Here is a 24,905-nt window from a genome sequence, read left to right on the forward strand (position 1 = left end):
CGGGAGGTGGGCGGGAGGCTCAAGGCGCAAGGCACGAGGCGGTATGGCCAATGTCGGGGCGGGCGGCGGGCGGCGGGCGGGAGGCTCAAGACTGAAGGCTCAAGGCGGGAGGCGGCATAGCCAATGTCGGGGCGGGAGGGATGCGGTCTGGGCAAAGTTCGGGGAGGAGTGGGGGGTGCACAGAGGCTTCAAATGCTGCCCTCAGCCCCCTTCTGCCCCGGGCAAAGCCGGGGCGGGCTGCTAGTATGTATATATATATATATATATATATATATATATATATATATATATATATATATATATATTTCAGCAAAACAAAATGCGCCCTCACATCCATTGTGGACTCAAGGGTGCATTTCCTGCTAAAAGAATGACCGTCGCTCACCTTCCACTCATTCATATTGTTTCCACGCTATAAATTTGCCACAAATAAATGCCTAATTACAAAATGAGACATTAAGGCGTATTTTCAGGAATTTTGTGTAGTACGCATAATCTGAAATCCCCAAAATTATGCAAATTACCCTATCTTAATTGGAATTTAGCCTCAGGCACTAAAACGCTGAGTCACCTCTTGGTGCTCTCAGCATGAACAGCTAAACGTCAAACATAGCGTGCACCCTTCACATTTAGCAACAAGGGGCAGCTATGAACAGAACAGGGCAGGGAAAGATGCTTAATAGCCACTGACAAAATGATGCAAGTGACTTGTAAGACTGAGAGCACCCAGTGGACTCAAATGGCCCGACCCCAGGTCCTCCTTACAGCAGCCTACAATTAGTGTGCAACATTAAATAGCTTTAGGCAATACACCAACTTTCCTGCTTCAAATGTACTTCCCTTTTTGGGCATATATGTTATATGTCACTGACCGCTCGAGGAAACATGTTAGTAGTATACCAGAATACCTTTGCTCATCGAGCATGTCCTTAAAAGTGACAGGTGCCCTGACCCCCTCAATGTGTCCTTAAAAGTGACATGTGCCACACCCTCGAGAATGAACTGAAAGTGACAGGTCACAAACCCTATTGATTGATGTCGGTGACCATTTGACCCAAAGGGGCAGCCTGTCGTAGGGGGTCTGATTTGGAGACAACAGCAAACCAGAACCCTATGACGCATGCTGTCCAAGTTGTGATTCAGAGGTGTACGCCTCTTTTAGGGGTTGCTTAGAATACATATAAGGCCTCCTTAAGAGACTTGTACAGAAAGCAGGCACCTGAATACGGAGAGCTGACCATATAAAAATGAAGAGATACAGCCCAATTGTGAAAAGGTCCATGTTGGCTGGAGAGCAGACCACTATCAGTAGATATTACCGGAGTTTATCACCCCTGGTAATGGACGAGAATGCTCTAGGCATTAACAGTGTCGGCTCATCAGTCTATTGCAGGTGTATTAATATATAGACCACCAGGGCTGGCAGGCGCGTTTCTGTAGTCATTAGGACACATTGTTGCCCCGTTTGTGGCCAAGTACAGTGATTGCATGGTACTTGGCGACTTCAATATCCACATGGACCAACTCACGGACCCAGAACCCATGAGGCTGTACTAATCCCTAACTATTTTAAATTTGAATCCCTATGTCTCATTCCCCACTCGTTGGTAAGGGTCACATTCTCGACCAGATTTTTTTCGACAGCTAAGATTGATATAGATTTACCCCTCCCCATTATCTGGTCTGATCACTTTTTACTTACCTTTAAGATTGACAAGGAATTAGGAAGGTTTCCATCATATGGTAAGCTGCGGGTGAGCAGTTTCGGGTCTTTTGATCAGCTCACCTTGGAGGCACTATCAAACTCACTTAGGCAACATCCGATCCCTGTCAGTGGAAACATGGAAAAGGACGTACGCTCTTTAGATAACTGGCTCCTGGAGCGCTCCATGGAACTAGCCCCTCCTAAAACAAGAGTAGCTAAATCTTGCAGAGCCTTAGCCCCGTGGTTTACAGAGGCTCAGTGAATGTAAGCAGCTTGAGAGTGTCTGGAGGAAGAATTTTAACTCCACAAATAAAATTACTTATAAACTAGCGTTAAAAGCTCCTTACGCCTAAGTCTGTGAGCAAAAAAAACTTCTTCCTGTCTACGAAAATTGAACAAGGCTGGAAACAGAAGCAAAGAACTCGTTCAAATTGTAAAAGATTTTGCCAGCCCAAATGCTATCAATAGCCGCTTCACCCCCACTCAGGAATGGACCACCCTGATCGCGAAACATTTCCACAATAAAATTACAATAATTCAAGATTCTTTTGGAGATCAACCTCATGAAATGGATGGTGACTCAGGTCTGTTCCCCCTGATGCCACTATTTTAGAAGGATCAGAAACAAGGAGAGAAGTATCCACTCCAGTCCGGTGCACAGCCTGTTAAATCATTCACTATTTTTGTCGACCAAAATGTCGATAGAGATGGGTGGAGTCACAATGTTTAAATTTAATGAGTGGGAAGCGGGAGTAATGTTTCCGTATCGCTGATTTTAGCAAAGAAGATCTTGCAGGGAAATGGAGCACATCGTTAGAAATCATTAAGGCACAAGGGGAAGTTCTAGTGTTGTGAATTACAAGTAAGCATGGGCGAATTTTGCGAATCTCGCGTTCGCGAATTTTGCGGATTTGCGAATTCGCAATCCGCAAAATCCGCGAATTCTCGCGAATTTGCGGAATTTTTATTTTTTTGTGTTCGCAAGTGTTTCTGCCAGTTCGCGTGGATTTGGTACTAGTTCGCAATTGCGAACTTACTTGTCGGCTCGCAACGGTCGCGACTATGTTGTTTCTACGTCTGGTTCATCATCACAGCCTCCCAGCACCCTCTGTTTCACCACTGGCACCCTCTCTTACTTTGACCCATGCCACCCTCTGTTACATCAATGCCACCCTCTGGTTCATCATCACTGACTGTAGAAAATGGGGGGGAAAAGCAAGCCCACCTGCCCTGCTTGAACTGACATGAATTAATTTGGGGTTAGTTTATTAACAACACCTGCCCTGCCCCAACTGACAATTATGAATTAGGGGCTAATTAATGTGTCACTGAAAGAATTTGAAGTTCCAGCCTGGCACCTGGCTGGAACTTCATTCAGCTGATTTAGCTGTAAATCAGGACCTTTGTGGCATACAGTTAAGGTCAGAGCAGGATCACACAATAGTTGCAAGCAGGCAACCGAATTCTGGAGGGCCCCCTCAGGAAGCACTACAGGGAATCGTTACAAATCATGAGGTTGACCTTTTGCACCTGCTCATTGCTTTTGCTTTTGCAAAAATCGTTTTTCGGTTTTTTCGCGCTATTCGCGGGGCGCGGCGTCGTGCGAAACCGACCGCGGAAGCCGCCAATTCGTGCGAATGAGCTTTTTATTTTTTTGCGGCTTGTTGTTTCGCGAGTTTTTTTGCAGTATTCACGAGCCGCTTGCAGCGCAACACGCAAATTTACCCCAAGGTCGAGTACGGGCGCGGCCATTTTGTTTGCGTGACGTATTTCCGTTTCCGCCCGCTATGTATAATCTCGCGCAGTAAGCGCATTGCGAGTAGAGGTTTGCACGAGATCGCGAGGAAAATCTCGCGCGAACTTACTCTTGCGCTCGTGAACGGGCGCCGGCCATCTTGTTTTTCATTCATTTCCTGTGTCTGGGCATGGTGTTTAATCCTCTTGCTATCTTTGCCATCCTTTGCTTGTTTTCAGTTTTTTTTTTACGATTTTGCTTCTTATCTATCCCTCTCTTTTCCTAGCTGTATATTTTTGTCTTTTCTGCTATTTTTCTTTACTTTTAAACTACTTTTTTAAACTCTTTTCTTTTCTTCTTCCCTATCCTATTCCTTCCTAATTTTCTACTTCCTACCTTACCTGCCCAGACCATGGTGAAGCCAGGCGCCGTGAAGCTGCCCAGGCACTTGAGGGCGGCAGCGGCGGCGGGGAGGAGGAGTCCTGGACACCATGCGGTCGATTGAGGGGGGAGCAGGTGATGCGACTGGAGATCTTCAGCCCGGAGGAAGTGGGCGCGCTGGTCTACTTCGTCCAGCACCGCCTGCCCAGGACCATCGCGGGAGGCGGCAGGATCGCGGCCGGCGGCTACAACATGCGGGAGCGCCGGAAGCGGTGGGAGAAGGTGTGCTGGGCCATATCCCACCTCTACGGGGTCCAGCGCACCTACAGCCAGGTCACCCATCGCTGGACGGACCTCCTGGACCGGGAGCGCGACCTGCTGGACCAGCTCGGCTTGGAGATCCCCGGGCTTGGTGAGTAGTAGTAGCCATTTCATCACTCACTACTATGATGTTTTCTCCTGCTCTGTGTTGTTGTATTGCAAATATTTGTTTTTTACATGGAGCAAGCCAATAATGCCGCTGATGACGATTACATTGTAGTTAAATTATATTTCAAAGTCTTCTGTGCATTTCAGGTGCACTGCTCTCCTTCTCAGTGGCGTTGCTACTATGCTTATTTGTTTTCTATTTTGTGGTCTCATTGGCCTGAGTAACTATTATGTATGAGTGTACTTTACAGAACTGCGTAATACTAGACACTAGGGGGCAGATTACATTTACAAGCCCCTTGCGCCACGTTTACGTTGCCTTGCGTGACGCAACAGTGGCGTAAACGTGCCGCATCCCTGCGAGTCATTTACAGCATGACGCATCTAGGGAGATGCGTCACGTTATAAAGCCATGGGCCTGCACCACAATGGGTGCGTTCCTAGTACGCAGGGTGGGCGGTCCGGCGGCTGTGCGCCTCGCAAAATTGCCTGCGTGAAATCTACAAGATTTAACGCAGGCACTTCTGCGACGCTGCTACGTCAATTCAATTACTTGCTTGAAGCAGGCGAAAGGACTGACACAGCATGTTAAGTATTGGGTGGCCCTGAGCATTACTGGAGTTGCATTGCGTTGGTGACGTGACTCCAGCGATGCGCCGCTCTTACGTGACGAGATGCGTCACGCAAGTGCCTACCCTTGCGCCAGGGCGCGCCGCATTGTAAATGAGGCGCATCTGCCGTGTCGCAAGGGTAGTTTTGCGTGACGCATTTGATCTGGCGCATCTCTGGAGATGCGCCAGAACGCATAAGTAAGTATGCCCCTAAGGGGCAGAATTGCAATTACCGTCGCATCCCTGCAAAGTAGCAGGGATGCGCCATTAATTGTGCGGCCCGCTACCACCACCAAACATGGTGCGCCGTATTTGCAATGCGGCGCACCATGGTCCCAAAACGTCACCAAAGCTTTACTGCTGGAGTTGCGTCGCAACGATGGCGCAGCTACAGCAATGCTCTGGGGTACCCTATCTCCCCAATGCTGGGTCAAGCCGTACGTCTGCTTCAAGCAGGTGCAGGGTTTGTGTGACGCATCATTGTCCTAAAGGTGACTGATTGAAATTTTGTAGATTTCCCTCAGCCACTTTTAGGATGTGTTCCAGCGCAGGAATGCCCTCCCTTGCGCCGGAACGCCCCCTGATGGCGCAGGGCTTTATAACGGGATGCATCTCCCAAATGCATCACGTTGTTATAATATTATACGCCGCACCATGGCGCCCTTTTTTGTTTAGCTGCTGCGTCACAAAAGTCACGCAAGAACGGAGCAAAAGAGCCGCAAGGGGCTTAAATCTGCCCCTTCCTTTGTACCCCTGACAATAAGAAAAATAGTGGCGGTGGATTGATAGTTTGACTATTTAAATGACTGGTAATGTAGCAGGCAACTGTTAGTGTTGTCACTGATCAGACTGAAATCACAATGGAGTTTGTCTGTCACTTTGCGTCTTGCCTGCGGACAGCTGCCTGCCAGTCCTAGGTGAACCTTTCAGTACTTTGTTTAGTGAGTTACGTGACTTTTGAAGTCACAGGTCCGCAAATAAATGAAAAGTAACACTAATCAATATAATTTCGCGGAAATATTTGGTTATTGTTCTTTTGAAATGTTTGATTTGGTTGACATTGACAAGCAACAATCATCCATGTTTTCTGTTCTTTCTTTCATGTTGTACGTCAGCTCCCCCCAGGGGCGAGGGGAGGACACAGGAGCAGCAGGCGGCGGATGCTGTTCAACAGGGCCAGGATCGGGCAGGCGAGGGCTCCTTTGCTGGCCCCAGTAAGTTTTCATTTTAGACTAGTACCTATTTTTCCTAGCGTTCCTCATTTGATTTTTTCAAAATCGTCTTTGATCTTCTTGTAGACTGTATCTAAATTCTTATCCTGCCTCTACTATGACTCCCTGTGGTATTACTAGATTATTCTTATTAGCCTGTCTGTGTAGCTAACTAAGATTGCACGGTTGGCGAAACTCCCATTCTAGTCAGCAATAGTTCTATCAACTTAGTGCAGTCCTCTGGGATTGTCCATAATGTCTTTTGAAGTGTTCTATCTGCTTTGAAAATTCCCAACTATAAAATGTGAATGACCCCCAAGAAATAATAAGATACTACCATTTGGTTTGGATAGGAGAACAATCCATACCACTACAGTGGCGCGGACAATTCTTCTGCAGAAACAGAACTATGGACAATAAATAGTGCATTGCTTATGAATTATAATAGGCGCTGTTAGAGTTTCCACATACCTCTGTGATAACAGACTTTGAACCCCCAATGTCCTTACTGACTGACTACTACATAGTGTGGCACAGTCATTTACCTCCCGAATTCATCGATCATTGATCCCCAATGATGATTATTATCCAACGTAGCTGAAGAGTACGGAGTCAGAGTCAAGAAGTGTCAGAGGCACGGACTCATGCTTGCACAAATTGCAAAACCTTTCGCTCAGTCACTCTAGTCACTCTGGACCAAAAAACACAGAGTCTCTCTAAGTTTAAAAGCTTTATTAAAAGTAAACACATTTATTAAAATGAAGTCATAATTAAAAAACGAAACGTTTAACTGAGAATGTAAAAGTGGTTAGTGCTGACGATTAATTGAAGACATTTCTTGTGGTCGAGCCGAGCTCTCACCTTGTTTCAACTTGATCTTGTTGTTAGAAGTCCATCTTCTGTCTGTGTGGAAAAAAATGGTGCGTGTTAAAAAGCCAGCCTTCATCAGTTGTGCCAAAAAGTGCTGCATTACATTGTTTTCACATGTCTTCATTCCTTGACCAAATACTAGTGAGTGGTTTATTCTAACATTCTTAAATGTACTTTGTAGGTGGAACATCAGGTGGCGGGGCCAACGCGGAGGTGGTGGTGGTGCTTGACACGGAGGCGGAGGGCAATTCCTCAGGGGAGGATGCGGCGGTTCCAGTGCCGGCTGTGAGAGTTCAGACGGTGGTGGTGGCGGGCAGAGGTAAGCTCTTATATATTCCTTACTTATTGAGATTGAAGACGTGGCTGGGAAGGAAAGAATATGAGATGCATGGCTGGGTGAATGATGAAGCAATGATTGGTGGAAGGACAACAGCCTGGGTGGGTGACACAGAAACTGTATGTGTCCATATACCTGGATCATGCTACTATCTGACTCTTAGATAGCATATGTGTATCTAGAGCAGGGGTACTCATAGTACGGCCCGCGGGCCGGTGGCGGCCCGGCAAGCCTTCCTTGGCGGTGTGCAGACCTTGCAGACAATCACTGCTCCCCCGGCCCCCACAGAGCAGAGTGGAGATGCAGGGCCACAAAGAGGTGAAATAGAACAAAGCCTCTGCTCTGTGGGGCCGGGCAAGCAGTATTGTCAGGGTGGAGATGCAGGGGCGCTACAACAAACAAAGCCTCAATAATATGTTAATGGTCTTTTAAAGACCTGTTAAGTACTTTGGTGTGGCTGTCTGTGTGTGCGCGTTGAGGAAGCTGTCTCAGCCCGGGCTGAAGGCTGACACAGACAGACACACACACAGTGAGATGACAGAGGGGGAGGGAGAGGGAGGGCAGGAGGGAGAGAGAGATGGAGAGGGAGGGCAGGAGGGAGAGCATGAGTGAGAGAGATGTATGTAAATGCTGGGTCTGGTGGCTCAGTGGATGAAGGCATCTGCTGCAGGGACCTGTGTGCAACCTCATGGTCACAAGTTTTCATTTTGCTTTAGCCCCGCCCCCTCTGACTCCGCCCCCACCGGTGCAGCCCTCGGCCACAAACTACACTGTAATTTAGCCCCTGAGAGAAGGTTTGTGAGTACCCATGATCTACAGAGAGTAGACGGTCAGTGGATGAACTAAGTGTAACTTTGAAGAGCATGTAATACTGCACCCGCACGTCCGTTCCAGTGTAGGAAAGGCAAGGAAAAGAAGTTTTAATTTTGTCCAAATACTACCATCAATAGTAGCAGTAGTTTGTATTTCAAGCACAGCATAGATCCGGTTATTAGGGTGGCCACTCTCTACCTCTCTTAATAAGTTTAGTAGTACTCAGTCATTCATGTGTGGATGTATCACTGGTCACTCAATAAAAAGCAAAGCACCTAAAGTCATCCCATATATAAGCAAAAACATCCCATGTGAAGTGATAGATAATCCGATTATTTATCTTCTTCAATTTTCCATTTCTAGTACTCATTTCCACTGTAGGGTGAAAGTTAAATTAATTAAGCAGTAGCCCTTGAGTTGTAACAGAGTATTCTCAGTGCCACCCGTAATAGAAAAGTAAGAGCTTCACCACCTGCATGTACTGGACTGGTACAGTAACGCAACGCAAGTCTAGGTCACTCCTCATGGCGTGCGTCTCTTTTTCTCGGGTGCAAGTTTACTGCACTGGCATTATGCCGGCTTGCAGAAGATAACGTACCAATTTTCCTAAACAAGAGACAAGAAGAAGAATAAGACTGGTGTACTTTCATAGTCGACTCCAATGGAAGTCCATAGTGCTCGTAGAATTTGTTCCTTAAACTCCCACTAATGTTAGAGCAAGGATGAAGAAGTGTGAGGTTAGATAGATACTGGCCTCAATAGTTATGTAATGCGCTTGCAAGTTGCTAGTTGTAGTGCAACACAAATTTCTGCTGAATGATTGAGTTAATCTTAAAGAGCATTGGTTACAGACTATGTCTTACTTTCTTCATATAGGTTCTCCTTCCAAACGAACAAGGAGGAAGGAGCTGGCTAGAGCGGCCCGGCAACGGAGGATCGATGCCACTGTGGCCGAATATCGGCGGCTGGTGGCCCTGGAGGACGAAGAAAGTGTGCAGTCGACCACAACAACTACGTCGTCTGCATCGGCCTCCGTGCCCCCACGGGCTGCCACCCAGCACAGTGGTCCACCCAGACTGAGCCGGGCTGCCAAAGCCAAACGCCACCGCCGAGAAGCAAGGACAACAGCTTCCTCTCACAGCCGTTGCACCTGCAAGGCATTGAAGGCACGCCTGCGCCGCAGTACCCTGATGGTGTCCCGCCTCCAGCAGGAGCTCCACCACTTTTCAAACGAGTTGGAGGGGCTCCGCGTAGAGCACGCCTTGCTCCGCCAGGAGCATGATGCCCTGGCCCAAAAAGTAGACAGCATCCACCCATAGTGTCCCTTGCCCCTTTTTTAGAGACTTTTGGGGGGTGGGAATTGGGAGTTGGGTTTTTGGGGACTTTTGAAGGACAATCGTTGGGGTTAGGGAGGGTCTTGCGGGAGATTATTTTGTTAGGGATATAAATATACTTTTTCAAACTTTATCTGAGCATACCCGTTTCTTACTGCTTGCCTGATGGGTGGGGGTTTAACAGTGACTTTGTTTTCCTGAAAGTTTAGTTCCATTTTCTTCCTTTAAGTGTAAATGCCCAAATGTTTTCAACACTAAGTGCCTCTCACAGAGTAAGTGAAGTGAATCCAAGAGTCCTAGGACTTTAGTAGTACTACCGTCAGTCTCTCGTCTCTCCTACTAATACTCCATTATACCCCCAAACCACCAAACGCTTATCTTACCTGTAATTTGTGTTTGAAAGTAGGGCTAGACCCAGGGCTGGCTCCACGGCAAACAGCGAATAAGGTTGGCAATCTTGGTCGGATAAAATTTCCTCATAGCGGTGGTACTAGTGGTGTGACACAGTGGCAGTTGCATGCCTATGAAAAAAAAGAAAATTAAATCTGGTTTGTCCTCCTGAGCAATTCAACGGTACAACTGAGAATATAGCAGGTGACAGAAGTACACTAGAACAGTGCCACATTGTAGCCTAACAAATGGTAAAGTATAACTACTAATTCGGTTGAAGTTCTTTGACATTAGCCATGGGTCTTTGTCAAGCAGAGTAAGAATATATCCTCGGATTTCTTCACCAGCCTGTTGCTATCACCTTATCCTCCCCAGCAAGTGTGTGGATTTATTGCTGTAATTTAGTCACACATCAATCAAAACCACACAGCCCGGGGGAAGAGAGTTAGGGTTTGAAAAATGGATGGGTACGGGGGTTTTTGGGAAAGGTTTTGGGAGACAAGAAAAAATAGCACAGCATGGACAAACAATTGTGAACATAAACAAATCTTTGGGTACAAACCTATCCATAAATCTTTGAAAGTGCATGCACTCTGCATGCATGTCAGTGAAAAGTAAGTAGTACTTTCGACAACTGTGGAAGAAAGAATGCGACAGTACAGGGCGTGTGTGGAATTATTCATAACGATATTCAACATAAGGTCTCTGTAGCCAGATACCCGAGAGCCTTGCTGGTCACTATAAATCCATTCACAACAACACTCAATGGGGTTGGTCTGGAAGGTATAGTAGATAGAAAAGGAGAAATTGCTTTTTTTCTAGGTGTCCCCTCACTCACCAGGGTTGCCCCTTGGTGACATGCTTCATCATTGGGGCCATCCCAGTCCTCTACGGGCTGGGGCATGCTGCGACTTGCGAATTACGTAGGAGCACTTACAAATGACTATATGTGGTGCAGATGTGATAGTGGAGTGGACTAAGTGATGTGTTAAGGGATCAATTTAGAAGCAGAGAGAGATCCAAGAAATGCAGTCACAGTCAGAGAAAAAGGCAAGGGATACTGTATCTATGTTGATGTAGTTGTCCTGTTGGAAGTGGTAAGTAAGTTGCCTGCAGAAAAAAAATCCTCTTATTAGCGGCACTCCTCCATTGCAGCCGACGCTTCGTCCATCGATGTTGGTCACCAGAAGACACCCTGTCCACTGCCTGCCTGATGCTGAATTGTGGCTCGCTAATGTGAAGCCTGACTCCATCCTTTTTTCCCCATTGCAGAGACTGAAACCCGGCCTGTAATTATTCAACGAAAAACAGGAAGTGATATAATATTACAACACCACTGATAAATAAATATAAGGTATGTAGGCTGTGGAGTGCAAAAAGTCACAATTTGATTTTCCTAGTAGACAGTACAATATTTTTGAAAGTGCGTACTCTGTCTGAGTCACCTTTTGAAGGATAAATAAGTAGGGGCAAATGAATGTAGCGGATCTTTCCCCTCAAGCTAGGTGTACTGTAAACTGTGTTTTAGAACAAAATTAGATCTTCCTAGCAGTGCTCCCACCCAGACCCTTACTAAAGCCAGTCGCAAAAATGTAGAAGACCCCCAATCAAATCTCAAAAAACGAGGCCTAGCAGATAATTGGTGACAAAACTTACTTTGAAAGTAAAAGTAGGCCGAAGTACCCCCTTCCTAATTACCCCTTACCCACCGTGGATTGCATTCAAACCACTTGCAAGCAACCAAGCAAAAGTAGCCATAGCCAGCATCGCTCCAAGACTCGAAATCCCCCCCACTCAAACACATGCAATAGAAATACTGCTAACCCTAACGAACCCTAAGTTAAGAATAGTGGCAAAGGCTTTCTTTAACTATGCCAAATCCCCCCTTTCCCACCATGGATTTTCTTCAAATGACTTGCAACCAAAATTACACATTCTCACGAGTGCTCTAAGACCCCAGAACTCAGTTGCAAAAATCTAGAACACCCCGAAACACATGCAATCCTGCTGCTAGGGCTAACCCTAATGAACCCTAAGTTACAAAAAGTGCCAAAAGGCTTTTCCGCGAGGATTTTGTCCCAACCACTTCTACCCGGTATTAGACCTTGCCAGGAATGCCCCAAGACCCGCCAACCCACCCGCCAAGAAGCATAACACCCCCAAACAGGCCAAAAGCAAAATCTCATACTTGCAATATTTCTCGGCCTTCGGTCCAAACGCGCTGCGTAGCTAGGCCATAAGTCGGGGTTGCCACGACCGATTTCCTGAAAAGCAAATGCAATCAAGATTAGAGTGTCCCAGCAGTGCTCCCAGACCATGAAACTCACCCACAAACAGACGGAACCCCCCCTAAGAGCACCTCAAAGGCAAACAAGTCATCAAAAACAAAAAAAAATTCCGCCTGGGATTTGGTCCAAAACACTTTTATCCGGTATTAGAGCTTCCCAGCAATGGCCCCAGAGCCGTCGACCCAGGAGAAAACGAGTAGAAGACCCCCAAACAGCCAAAGAGCAAAAGTACAAACATGGGGACTTAGTCAATTTTTCACACATTTCCCAAATCACTCCGCGCGCGCTCTGCAGCTAGGCCCTAACTCCCCTCTGCCACCATGGATTTGCTTCAAACCTCTTGCAAAGTAAAGTATATATAGCCAGCAGTGCGCCCAGACCCCGAAACACACCCACAAACACCAGGAAGCCCCCAAACAGGCCCCCGAAAACGCTACATTGAGCAAAATGTCAGAAATAGCCCAAAAAAAATCGGCCTGGATTTTGTCCCAACCACTTCTACCCGGTATTAGACCATCCCAGGAATGCCCCAAGACCCGCCAACCCACCCGCCAAGAAGCATAACACCCCCAAACAGGCCAAAAGCAAAATCTCATACTTGCAATATTTCTAGGCCTTCGGTCCAAACGCACTGCGTAGCTAGGCCATAAGTCGGGGTTGCCACAACGGATTTCCTGAAAAGCAAATGCAATCAAGATTAGAGTGTCCCAGCAGTGCTCCCAGACCCCGAAACTCACCCACAAACACCAGGAAGCCCCCCAAACAGGCCCCCGAAAAGGCTACATTGAGCAAAATGTCAGAAATAGCCAACAAAAAATCGGCCTGGATTTTGTCCCAACCACTTCTACCCGGTATTAGACCTTCCCAGGAATGCCCCAAGACCCGCCAACCCACCCGCCAAGAAGCATAACACCCCCAAACAGGCCAAAAGCAAAATCTCATACTTGCAATATTTCTCGGCCTTCGGTCCAAACGCGCTGCGTAGCTAGGCCATAAGTCGGGGTTGCCACGACCGATTTCCTGAAAAGCAAATGCAATCAAGATTAGAGTGTCCCAGCAGTGCTCCCAGACCACGAAACTCACCCACAAACAGACGGAACCCCCCCTAAGAGCACCTCAAAGGCAAGCAAGTCATCAAAAACACAAATAAATTTCCGCCTGGGATTTGGTCCAAAACACTTTTATCCGGTATTAGAGCTTCCCAGCAATGGCCCCAGAGCCGTCAACCCAGGAGAAAACGAGTAGAAGACCCCCAAACAGCCAAAGAGCAAAAGTACAAAAATGGGGACTTAGTCAATTTTTCACAAATTTCCCAAATCACTCCGCGCCCGCTCTGCAGATAGGCCCTAACTCCCCTCTGCCACCATGGATTTGCTTCAAACCTCTTGCAAAGTAAAGTATATATAGCCAGCAGTGCGCCCAGACCCCGAAACACACCCACAAACACCAGGAAGCCCCCCAAACAGGCCCCCAAAAACGCTACATTGAGCAAAATGTCAGAAATAGCCAAAAAAAAAATCGGCCTGGATTTTGTCCCAACCACTTCTACCCGGTATTAGACCATCCCAGGAATGCCCCAAGACCCGCCAACCCACCCGCCAAGAAGCATATCACCCCCAAACAGGCCAAAAGCAAAATCTCATACTTGCAATATTTCTCGGCCTTCGGTCCAAACGCGCTGCGTAGCTAGGCCATAAGTCGGGGTTGCCACGACGGATTTCCTGAAAAGCAAATGCAATCAAGATTAGAGTGTCCCAGCAGTGCTCCCAGACCACGAAACTCACCCACAGACGGAACCCCCCCTAAGAGCACCTCAAAGGCAAGCAAGTCATCAAAAACACAAAAAATGTTCCGCCTGGGATTTGGTCCAAAACACTTTTATCCGGTATTAGAGCTTCCCAGCAATGGCCCCAGAGCTGTCAACTCACCTGCAAAGAGGTACAACAACACCCCCACAAGTGCTGAGTCTTTCTTCATTGGGCGTAAACCAGCCCTCTGGTTTGATGGAAATAGGAGTCTGGAGGAGGAGGATAGAGGAGCATGTTCTTCTGAACTTGTGAACCTGAGGAATGCAGACTGCGGCAACTTCAAATCAATTAGCAAACCAGTGAAGACAGTTCTGCTGATGGGCTTGATTTTGTGATTATCTGATTAAAGTTTGAAATATATTAACTGTGCACAACAAAGAAAGACAGACACACAGGAATAAAAGTGAATAAGGATGAAAAAGAAAGTTATTGATTCGTTGTCTCATTTTCAGGGCTCGGTATCACAGTCCAGGAATAAGAATAAGGCTTCGTCATCATACTCTGCGAATTCAGGCAGGGTGAGCTCAGTGTCACCTGACAGAGTAGAAATTCCCTCATCTATGTTGCTGGCCACCTCCTCTTCATTCGGCACGCTTTCTCGTACTCTGAAATCTGGTGGTATGAGGTGCTGATTCATCTTGATCATTGTTAACCTCTCCACATTTTTGGGCGAGAGGCGGCTCCGTTTGGGAGTTACAATGCCACCAGCAGCACTGAAAACCCGTTCAGAAGACACACTTGCGAGTGGGCAAGACAAGTAGTTTAAAGCCAGGTTGGTGAGCTGTGGCCACAATTCTTTTTTCCCATGCCAATACGCCAATGGGTCAGAATTAACATAGACCTCTGTTGAGTCATTCAGATAGTCCTTCACCATCGACTCAAGGTCCTCATCAAAGGTTCCTCCACTTTGCTTAGCTCTTGCTGTGCCTCTGACCTTTTGAGAACCAAACCCACGCAGAGCTAGCCAATCCTCTTCAGCCTCCAATGTTTCTGTTGTGTCTCGTGCAGATGATCCAGTTGCCGGTGTCTTTAACGGCTGAGAGGTCACTTGTGCCACAGCCACAGGTGCAGAAGTGGATTGTTTTGACTGGGGATGGCCTGCTGATGTAATGCCATTTCCTTCAATTTTCAGCCGTTCTCTTTCAAACCTCTTGGCTGACAAGGCTAGCCAACGTTTGTACTTTGGAACATGTTCATCATCAAAAGGAAAGAATGCTTGGCCTGCCAGCGCCTTTTTGTAGCGTGGATCCAGAATAGTAGCACAAATGTAATGCTGTTCTGAGTGGATCTTTTTAAGACGTTCATCACCTTGTAGGAGCTCTAATAATTTCTCAGCCAGAAGCAAAGAGTCTTGGTTTTTGTCATCTTTTTCAAACACAGAACACACCTCCTTCAGTTGGTCCTCCAGCATGTACAACAATGGGATAGCTTTTCCCAAATTAGAGTCCTCCTTGCTGACTGCACGCGTGAAGAACTCAAAAGGACGAAGCATGCGTGTCAGGCTTTGAACTATGTTCCATTGCGCCGCACCCATCCTCAGCTCCTCTGTACCCTCTGTAAGGAAATATTGATCGAGTTCCGTATACTGCTCATACAGACGCTCAAGCATGTAGAAGGTTGAGTTCCAACGTGTTACCACCTCCTGGATGAGTGCTTTCACTGGCATTTGACGTTGATATAGCAGGCTCCTCAGCTGCTTCCGGGCCTTAAAAGAATGGCTGAAATGCTTGCACATTTTTCGGCAGGTGTCCAATACACTGTACGCTGCACTGCCTTTATTACCCAAGAATTTTTGGACAACCAGGTTTATACAGTGCGCCAAACACGGCACTCTGAAATAGTCACCGTCCCTCATGGCCTTAACTATATTGGCGCCATTGTCCGTGGAAACATAACCAACCTGGCGTTTTAGTGGGGACAGGCAGTTAAGGACCTTTGTGTTAAAGACATCCAAAATGTTTTCTGCTGTGTGACGTTTCTCCAAACCAAACATGGCTAGTGTTGCATTGTTTCCGAGCAGCTTTAAAAACAATGTCCGCATCAACACCTGCGTTTAGCTTTGCTTTAGCCCCTGAAAAAGAGACCCAGTGTGCAGTGATGCACATGTAATCAGCGCCTGCGCCACTGGTCCACATGTCTGTTGTCAGATGTATAGTGTGAACAGCACTCTTCTGCAAAGCTGCCCCAATCACCTTCAGAACATCTTCATGTAGTGCTGGAACCGCAACTCGGGCAAAATAGAACCGGCTAGGAACCTTCCATTTAGGGCAGAGCGCTGCCACTAATTCTAGAAAACCAACCCCTTCTACAAAAGAAAAAGGGAGAAGGTCCAGAGCTAGCATTTTAGCCAGCTTAGTGTTATACAGACGCGTCAGTGGGTGGTTGCGTTCATATTGCGCTTCTGTAAAGAACATCTTTTTAATGTTGCCCTGGACCAAGGATTTACGGGATGATGATGATATCTTCGACCCAGTTACGCTCGCTGATGAACTTTTCCGCATTGATGTCTCACTCTCTCCCACACTCTTAGTGTGCCTCACATGGGGTGTGCTGCTGACAGGGGTACTGGGTGTAAGTGAAGTGTTTGAATCGTCTTCTTCCTCCTCGTCATCATCAGATGAAAAATCAACGTTTTCATTACGTGCAATTCCGGCTTGCTTAAACGCCTCTAGGTGCGGAAACCATTGGACAGGGTGCGCTCTCTTAAGATGACCTCTCTGGCCTCCGGTACCATAGTTAGAACCAAGCTTACCACGACCAACTCGAAGCTTACAAGTGCTACAAATGGCTACGTTTTCCATTTTTGGGCAAACACTAAAGAAGTCCCAAACTGGAGACTTGAAATGTCTTTGGGGGCCGGAGGAGGCGGCGATACTGGTGGTGGTGGTCCTGCTGCTAATGCCAGATGAAGTGGAGGATGTGGATTGCCGAACTTCAGTACGTTTTGCACTTTCACCACCACGAATTGAGGTCGAGGTGGGTACCTTCTTGCGAGGAAGAAATATGGAAGCGGTAGGTTTTGGTGTACTACTTAACTCCAAATTTAATGATTGTTGTGTTTCCATTTCCATTGCCTCCTCGTCGAGATCATCATCACGCTCAGCAGCTTCTCGGGATAGGGTCAAAATGTCTCTTTGCTGCATGCCCGGTGGGGCTGCAGTGACCTTTGTGATGACTGGCTCGTCGTCATCGTGAGAGGCTTCATCACCAGCAGTATCTGTCACTTCTTGTTGAGCCTCATCACACTCCATAGGTATGAGTTTTTCGACGACCTTCCTTTTACGCTTAGGTACCTTTGTCAGATCATGGTGTGCCTCACTGTCAGACCGCAGTTGTGGTTCCCAAGACAGATCACTTGCATCAGAAGGAGGTGGGCTTGAAGAAGATGTAGACACCCCCCTTGATCTTTTCCTTGCTAGGGATGTGGAAGACAATGAATGATCATCAGGAGGAGTGGCTTCCAATACCTCGGCTTCATTGTCGATTTCCTGATGTGCCCCTACTTCGGGAGGAACAACTATTGTGGGCACTTGTGAACCTCAATGGACCTTTGCTTGCGCATCTCCTTTTGCTGCCTCTCCTTCCACATGTACTTGGGCGTGTACTTGTACATGGTGTTGTTGTTGCGGCTGTGGTTGTTCAACACTTGTCAGATGAGTTACAACAACCTGTGTTGATTCAGGGACATTGCTGCTACTTTCTTGCGATGAGCCAACATCACTGGTCGATGGTGATTGGAGAAGTACACTGACTGCCTCTGAAGCACTCAAGGGCTTTGACTTAAGTTGGCGTGGTGGTGGAGGCACTGAACCCAATGGAGCAGGGGTGCTGCTCCCAGCTTGGTCCCCAGCAGATCCTGCTGCTGCAGGCGTACTTTTTTTTTTCTCCCAAAAAACGTGGCGGGTGGCACACCAGCCTCCTTGGTAACTTGCTTCTTCTGCTCCTTACTAGCAACTTTCTTGCTAGAGGAGCTACGGAGACCTTTTTTTGGGGCCATCTTCTTCAGAGCAGGTCAGACAGCAGGCCGCAGTTGCACGAATTGTAGAGTTGTCTGAGGCCAGACGTGACGTCGCGTGACGTTATGCTGCACACACACACACCGCTGCAGGACTTCTTCCTGGCACTGGTGGTTCTCTTGAGTCTTGTGCACCTAAAAACAATGGAAGACAGAGGAACATCAGTTCAGTTATACAGCACAAAAAAAAATCGAAAAACACTGCAAAATCAGCACAATCCCATTCCATCCATGCCCTCCATGATGTTTAAGTTCAAGACAGCCCACAGAAAGACTAGGCCCATGCTAGACTCAAATACCCTGCCCTGGTGAAAAGGCCACAAGTACAGGCCCAAAAACGAAAATCACTGAAAAATCAGCACAATCCCAATCCATCCATGCCCTCCATGATGTTTAAGTTCAAGACAGCCCACAGAAAGACTAGGCCCATGCTAGACTCAAATACCCCTGGTGAAAAGGCCACAAGTACAGGTCCAAAAAACGAAAATCACTGAAAAATCAGCACAATCCCAATCCATCCATGCCCTCCATGATGTTTAAATTCAAGACAACCCACAGAAAGACTAGGCCCATGCAAGACTCACTACCCCTGGGCATAAATAAAGGTTGAAAAGTAGGCAAAATGGTTGCAGGCCTAACAACAAAGCCTGCATTCAAAATGGCCACTTGCCTGCCAGCACATGGCCAGTGCCTGTAGCTGCACTCAAAATGGCCACCAGCCACATGGCCTGTCCCTCCCCATGAACACCCCCAAAAATCGAAAAACACTGCAAAATCAGCACAATCCCATTCCATCCATGCCCTCCATGATGTTTAAGTTCAAGACAGCCCACAGAAAGACTAGGCCCATGCTAGACTCAAATACCCCTGGTGAAAAGGCCACAAGTACAGCCCCAAAAAACGAAAATCACTGAAAAATCAGCACAATCCCATTCCATCCATGGCCTCCATGATGTTTAAGTTCAAGACAGCCCACAGAAAGACTAGGCCCATGCTAGACTCAAATACCCCTGGTGAAAAGGCCACAAGTACAGCCCCAAAAAACGAAAACCACTGAAAAATCAGCACAATCCCAATCCATCCATGCCCTCCATGATGTTTAAGTTCAAGACAACCCACAGAAAGACTCAGTCCACCCACCACTGAGTACCCCTGGGCAAAAGGCCCCAAAACAGCCCAAAAATCGAAAATTCCAAAATTTTAGTTGCAGCAACTGTAATGCCCCAAACAAACTTACTTGTAAAATTTCTAATCCAACAGTGATCCAAAGAAAGTCAAAAAGGCCTCAAATCCAAAGATCCAGCAGCATCCACAAAAAGTAATACTTCCAGCTCCAGATCCAAATGAAAAGTGACCAGGAGATGGACAAAGCACTGGGAGGAGCCTGCTGAACAGGAACAGGAAGTTGAAGACTGTGGGGCACTTCCTTCCTCCCACCCCCCCCCCTCCCCAAAATGGACTCCTCACTAAAAAAGTGCAGGCAAATGTCAACCTAAGGAGTTATTCAGATAAAAATCATCATTTCAAGAAGGTTTATGCTGCTTGCTGGTGGATTTCTTGTGCAGAATTGCAAATTTTATATTTTCGCTTGTGCGAGATTCTTGCTGCTCGCCGCATCTCAAATCTCGCAATTGCGAAGTACCGCGAGACGTGATCTCGCCGTACTCGCGTTGACAAACTATCGCTGGCAAGCCGTGATGACGTAATCGCGCTCGCCAATTCCCGCGGGATCACACAGCAAGATCCAAAATGGCGCAGCACTCGCAAACTATCGAGAAAAACAACTCGGCAAACGATGATAAACGCCGCGCGCCGCAAAAATTGTATCACCAACGCCGCGCGCCGCCAAAAAAATCCGCTGCGTGCGAATTTGCGGATTTTGCGGGAAATTCACAAATCTTGCGGATTGCGAATTTCCCAAAAATCCGCAAAATCCGCGAGCTAAACGGATTTTCCGCCCATGCTTAATTACAAGGGTAGGGTTACGAGGTATATCAAGGGTTTATACGACAGGGTGGGTACTTGTGGACAAGAGAGCAAAATAAGGTTGGGTTACCTATTTTTATAAGAGCTGGTACAGACAGTTTTGTTGTTGTAAACGATTTTGTTAGAGGGAGAACACTGAATTGTGTTAACTAATATATTAATAATTATAATACAGAATTTTGTAAAGCGCGTGCGGTTACCTCAACCGGAAGTGTCCCGGCGCTAAGCGTGCAGTACGAGAGATGGAAGTGGTGAGGGAAAGTCCATGGCTCTGATTTAATGGGTAAAAAGCCAGGTTTTCAGGCCCTTTCTGAAACCAGTCTCTGAGGGGGCTAGCTGTAAGACAGGCGGCAGAGTGCTCCACAGCTTTGCCGTATTGGCCAAGAAAGTCCTACCACCCAAACGAAGCCCTTCTTACTCGCGAAACGAGTAGCTGGAGTAGAGAGCTGGAGCGTAGGAGTCTCGCCTGTGTATATCTGGGGAGTCGAGCTTTTAGATACTTGGGGCAGCTCCCATGTAAGGCTCTAAAAGCCAAAGTCAGAGCCTTAAATTTTATCCTGCTTGCTACTGGCAGCCAGTGAAGTGCGCGCAAATGCGGAGAGACATGCTGCTTGTACGGGATAAACTTTATCAGCCTCGCAGCCGCATTTTGAACGGTTTGCATCCGTTGGATCAAGTATTTGGGCAAGCCCAGGTACAAGCCGTTGGTATAACCCAGCCTTGAGGTGACCATAGCATGGATTACTGTTTTACGGCAGCCTTCAGTTAGAAGCAGGAGAATTTTTCGCAAATATAATATAATATATAATAAGGTATATGTGCATATAGCTCTTTATAAAATGGCATTTTAATACATTGTTCTTTTTACTTATAGTTAACACCTGAAGTAGGGCCACACATTGGCCCGAAATGCATTGGGTACAAGAAGTTCTGTGATTAAGGATGTAATTTGTTTGTAACACGTGCTCAGAAGAAGGCCCGGATGGTCATATCTGCAGTATAAGAAGCTGTTCAAATGCTACTTCATCTAACGCATGATTGTCTACAAGAAATAAAATCTACTCATAAAATTCATTTGGAATATTCTGGAATTATTATTTTGGCAAATTTTGACATTTTGGTTGACAAAAATAGTGAATGATTTAACAGGCTGTGCACCGGACAAAATATTTTTTTTCCGATATAATGGTGCCAGTGGTGGCGTCAGCATATGTCCCCTCCAGTCAGAGCAGTCACCACGGTGGAAGATCTTGGAGTAAAATTAGGCGCGGACATGTCCATTAAGTCTCAGGTCCAAACTGTGGCCAGGACATGCTTTGGACTACTCAAAATGTTGAAGAATTTTCTTCCTCTTCTACCAGTTCCTCACAAGAAAACTGTAGTCCAGGCCTTAATAACATCCAGACTGGACTATGTCAATGTTTTGTACCTTGGCCTCCCAGACTATCTATTAGGCCGCCTTCAGGTGGTACAAAACGCGGCAGGGTGCCATACTTATGGTAGGCCCCAGGACACATATGACCCCTCACCTGATATCCTTGCACTGGCTTCCGGTGCAAAAGAGGATACATTTTAAAGTCCTAGTTCTGGCCTTTAAGGCTTTTCACAAAATAGGGGCCCCTTACATCTGGAACAGAATTCAACATTATGCTCTCCTTAGAACCCTGAGATCTTCCACCCAGCGACTGTCGATAGTGCCAAAACTTAGGGGGCCGCTCCTTTCAGGTGGTGGCCTCACACCTGTGGAACAGCCTGCTGCCCTTCTTAAGACAGGTTCAGGATCTCTTCAGCTTTAGGAAAAATCTAAAAACCTGGGTTTTCCAACGCCAGTAGAGATTCTCCATGTCAGCCTGTGTTCAATGGTTCGGTTTCTGGGTCCTGCTGAGCGCCGGGACACTCTGTGGAGTAGCCGTGTGCTTTACAAAAACCAAGTAACATAACATAACAAACACCTAAAGATATGGGTTGCAATGTTTCTGGTTTTGACGGTGACTTGTGCAGCCAGCTGGAAGGGCTTAGTCTCGAGGGCTGGCCGTGCAGTGTGTCACCAATTAAGGTCGACAGCAGCGACAGTGAAGACTCTCCTAGCGGTGAAAAGCCTGCTGGATGCACCTACTTCACAATGGACTAGCTGTAGTGCCTCCTAACACACCCGTCTATGAAGACATGGGTTTTCTGGAGGAAGCAGCTCCTGAGAAGGTAGTTGTGCGACAACCGGGTACAAGCATCGAAGATGATGAGGTATCGCAGGACATTAGCGACTCTCAAGATTTCAGAGCTGTCGCAGAGGGAGGTGAAAATGTGGAGGTTAGTAAAAATGTTATGAGCAGACAGCTACATAAGGGTGTATTTTATTTCTTCAGTTAACGGTCTGTCAATCTTTCTATTTTGAACCCTAGAGAGCAACACCAAAATGATCCAATGCACTGAGGCAGCCTGCAAAAGTGAACAACTTAAATGTGTACTGTCTATGTTGTTCAAAACAGCCTGAAAGTTCCACATGTCAGAGTGCAGATGTTCCAATGAATTGTGACGCACCTGCGAAGAATGAAGGCTGTGAAAATGAAACTCCGGGGCTCCCCAGGGACGCCATATTGGGTGTTAAAGGTTTCGCAGCTGCAGTTGTATGCGCCTGTGTCAAGCGGGACTATTACAGCCTATGTTTCGGACACAGAATGAAGGACCCACATCAGACTGCGCACGAGTGTCTGTGTGAATCATACAGAGCAAGAGCAATACGATATATATGGAGTTGTTAGACCCGGAAAAGGTGTATAAGCTGTTCAGGGTGGTGCACGGGCTGTCGGCTGAAAATAAATATGTCCACCCTGATATGCTGAAGATCTTGACCTCGACACTCAATGAGATACGCTATGCTAGCGAGCCAAGCTCAAAATATGGGGTATGCTGGGTCTGTGCATGTGTTGTGATAGAAAGACTCGTAGAAAGGCGCATGTGTAATCTGTATAAAAAAAATAGAAGAATAGTGTCTTTGGCACCACAAAGACTATTTTAAATAAATAAAGTCTTATGATAGAAAGATGATTGCGTGTATTTAGAACAAACCAGTAGAGTGTTACACCGATAGGTGGCTAGGTGTTAATTCACCCTTACTACGTTTATTATGAAAAAATTTGAAGAACATTCTGTTTGTGTTTTGTTAATTTTCTTCATTTGTAATTAAGGGCTAGATGTACCAAGCGTTTTTTTTTGTCGCAAATGCTGCGAATCGCAAAATAGCAGCGTTTGCGACAAAAAAAACGGGAAAGGCGATGCATGAAAAAATCGCATAGCAAATTTAAGGAATCGCAAAATTTGCGATTTCTTAACTTTGCGTCAGCATTTAATGAATCACAAATTGCGATTCCTTAAATGCTATGCATCAAACATTTCCAATTAGCGATTTTCCCTTAAGAAATCGCAAATTACCACCAACTTGTTGTTGGTGGTAATTTGCGATTTCTTTTACAAATGCACTTTTTGCAATTTGTAAAGGTGGCATGTGACGCTCCTACAAGCCCTTAGAGCATGTATGTACGCCATATGTGCCTACATGTCAATTTCTGGGGTGCAGCAGGGTGTCCTTAAGACACCCTTGCACCCATGAAATTATTCTCAATTTGCGATTAGCAAATTGCGAATTGCAAATTGAGAATAATTTCCCATTCTTTCCTATGGGCCTCCTGGCCCATAGAAATGAATGGGAAATTATTCCTTAATTGCGATTCGCAATTTGCAAATCGCAATTAAGGAATTTTAAGAAATCGCTAAAAATTTGCGAATTTCTACATACATACCATTTTGCAAATCTCAAATAGCGATTCCTTAAAAATCGCAATTTGAGATTCGCAAAATGCCATCTTGATACATCTAGCCCTAAATGTCCTTACACAAAATGAGCGTCTTTCATTTCATGGGTTGTAACGGATGATAACATGTCGGGGAACCGGTTAAGAAAACTTTATTATGATACAAGAGGGGTTGGTAGCCAAAGATCCATATAGAAGGGCTGTAGATGAAAACTAACCGGTAAGCAGAAAACTGGTGAAGACATGGTTATCAGGAGAAGAGGCGCATTGACTCCAAAAATCCACTAGAAGACGTTTTAAGAAGTGCCCTACAATTGTTAATGCGCAAATAGATTATCAATGGCAAGCGGACAGAATCAGCCTTCCAGATATAGCAAAAGATAACAATGGAGCTCATTATATATTAACCGTCAAAGACGTGTTGTCCAAGTACGCTTTCGTAGAAGCGTTACGCAATAAAAGTGGAGCTAGTGTCACAGCCGCTTTCCAAGCCATCTTCGAGAAGGGTCAATCAATCAATCAATCATAACACTTGTATAGCGCGCTACTCACCCGGCAGGGTCTCAAGGCGCTTGGGTCAAGGGGTCTGCTATTGCACGAACAGCTAGGTCTTGAGTTGTCTCCTGAAGGCGAGAGGGTCCTGGGTCAGCCGGAGATGGATGGGGAGGGAGTTCCATGTCTTGGCCACCAGGTAGGAGAAGGATCTGCCACCAGCGGTGGCTCTTCGGATGCGTGGTACGGCGGAGAGGGGGAGGCTTGTTGAACGTAGCTGGCGAGTGGACGTGTAGAAGGTCAGGCGGTCGTTGAGGTACTTGGGGCCCAGGTCGTGGAGAGATTTGTGTGCGTGGGTGAGGAGCCTGAACGTGATCCTCTTGCTGACGGGGAGCCAGTGCAGGTCCTTCAGGTGGCCGGAGATGTGGCTGCGTCGGGGGATGTTCAGGATGAGTCGGGCGGAGGCGTTCTGGATGCGTTGGAGTCTTTTCTGTAGCTTGGCTGTGGTTCCGGCGTAGAGGGCGTTTCCGTAGTCCAGTCGGCTGGTGACGAGTGCCTGGGTGACCGTCTTCCTGGCTTCGGTCGGGATCCATCGGAAGATCTTGCCGAGCATGCGTAGGGTGTTGAAGCATGTGAGGAGATGGCGTTGACTTGTCTGGTCATCGAGAGGGAGGAGTCCAGGATGAAGCCC

The 24,905-nt window shown here is 46.8% G+C and overlaps 1 pseudogene; it reads left to right on the forward strand.

The window, feature by feature from the left end:
• Positions 1–1,247: 1,247 nt before the first annotated feature.
• LOC147660660 (uncharacterized) lies at positions 1,248–22,929 on the forward strand (annotated as a pseudogene).
• Positions 22,930–24,905: the final 1,976 nt, after the last annotated feature.

This window comes from Lissotriton vulgaris, unplaced genomic scaffold (assembly GCF_964263255.1).
Source record: "Lissotriton vulgaris unplaced genomic scaffold, aLisVul1.2 SCAFFOLD_8504, whole genome shotgun sequence".
NCBI classification, from domain to species: Eukaryota; Metazoa; Chordata; class Amphibia; order Caudata; family Salamandridae; genus Lissotriton; species Lissotriton vulgaris.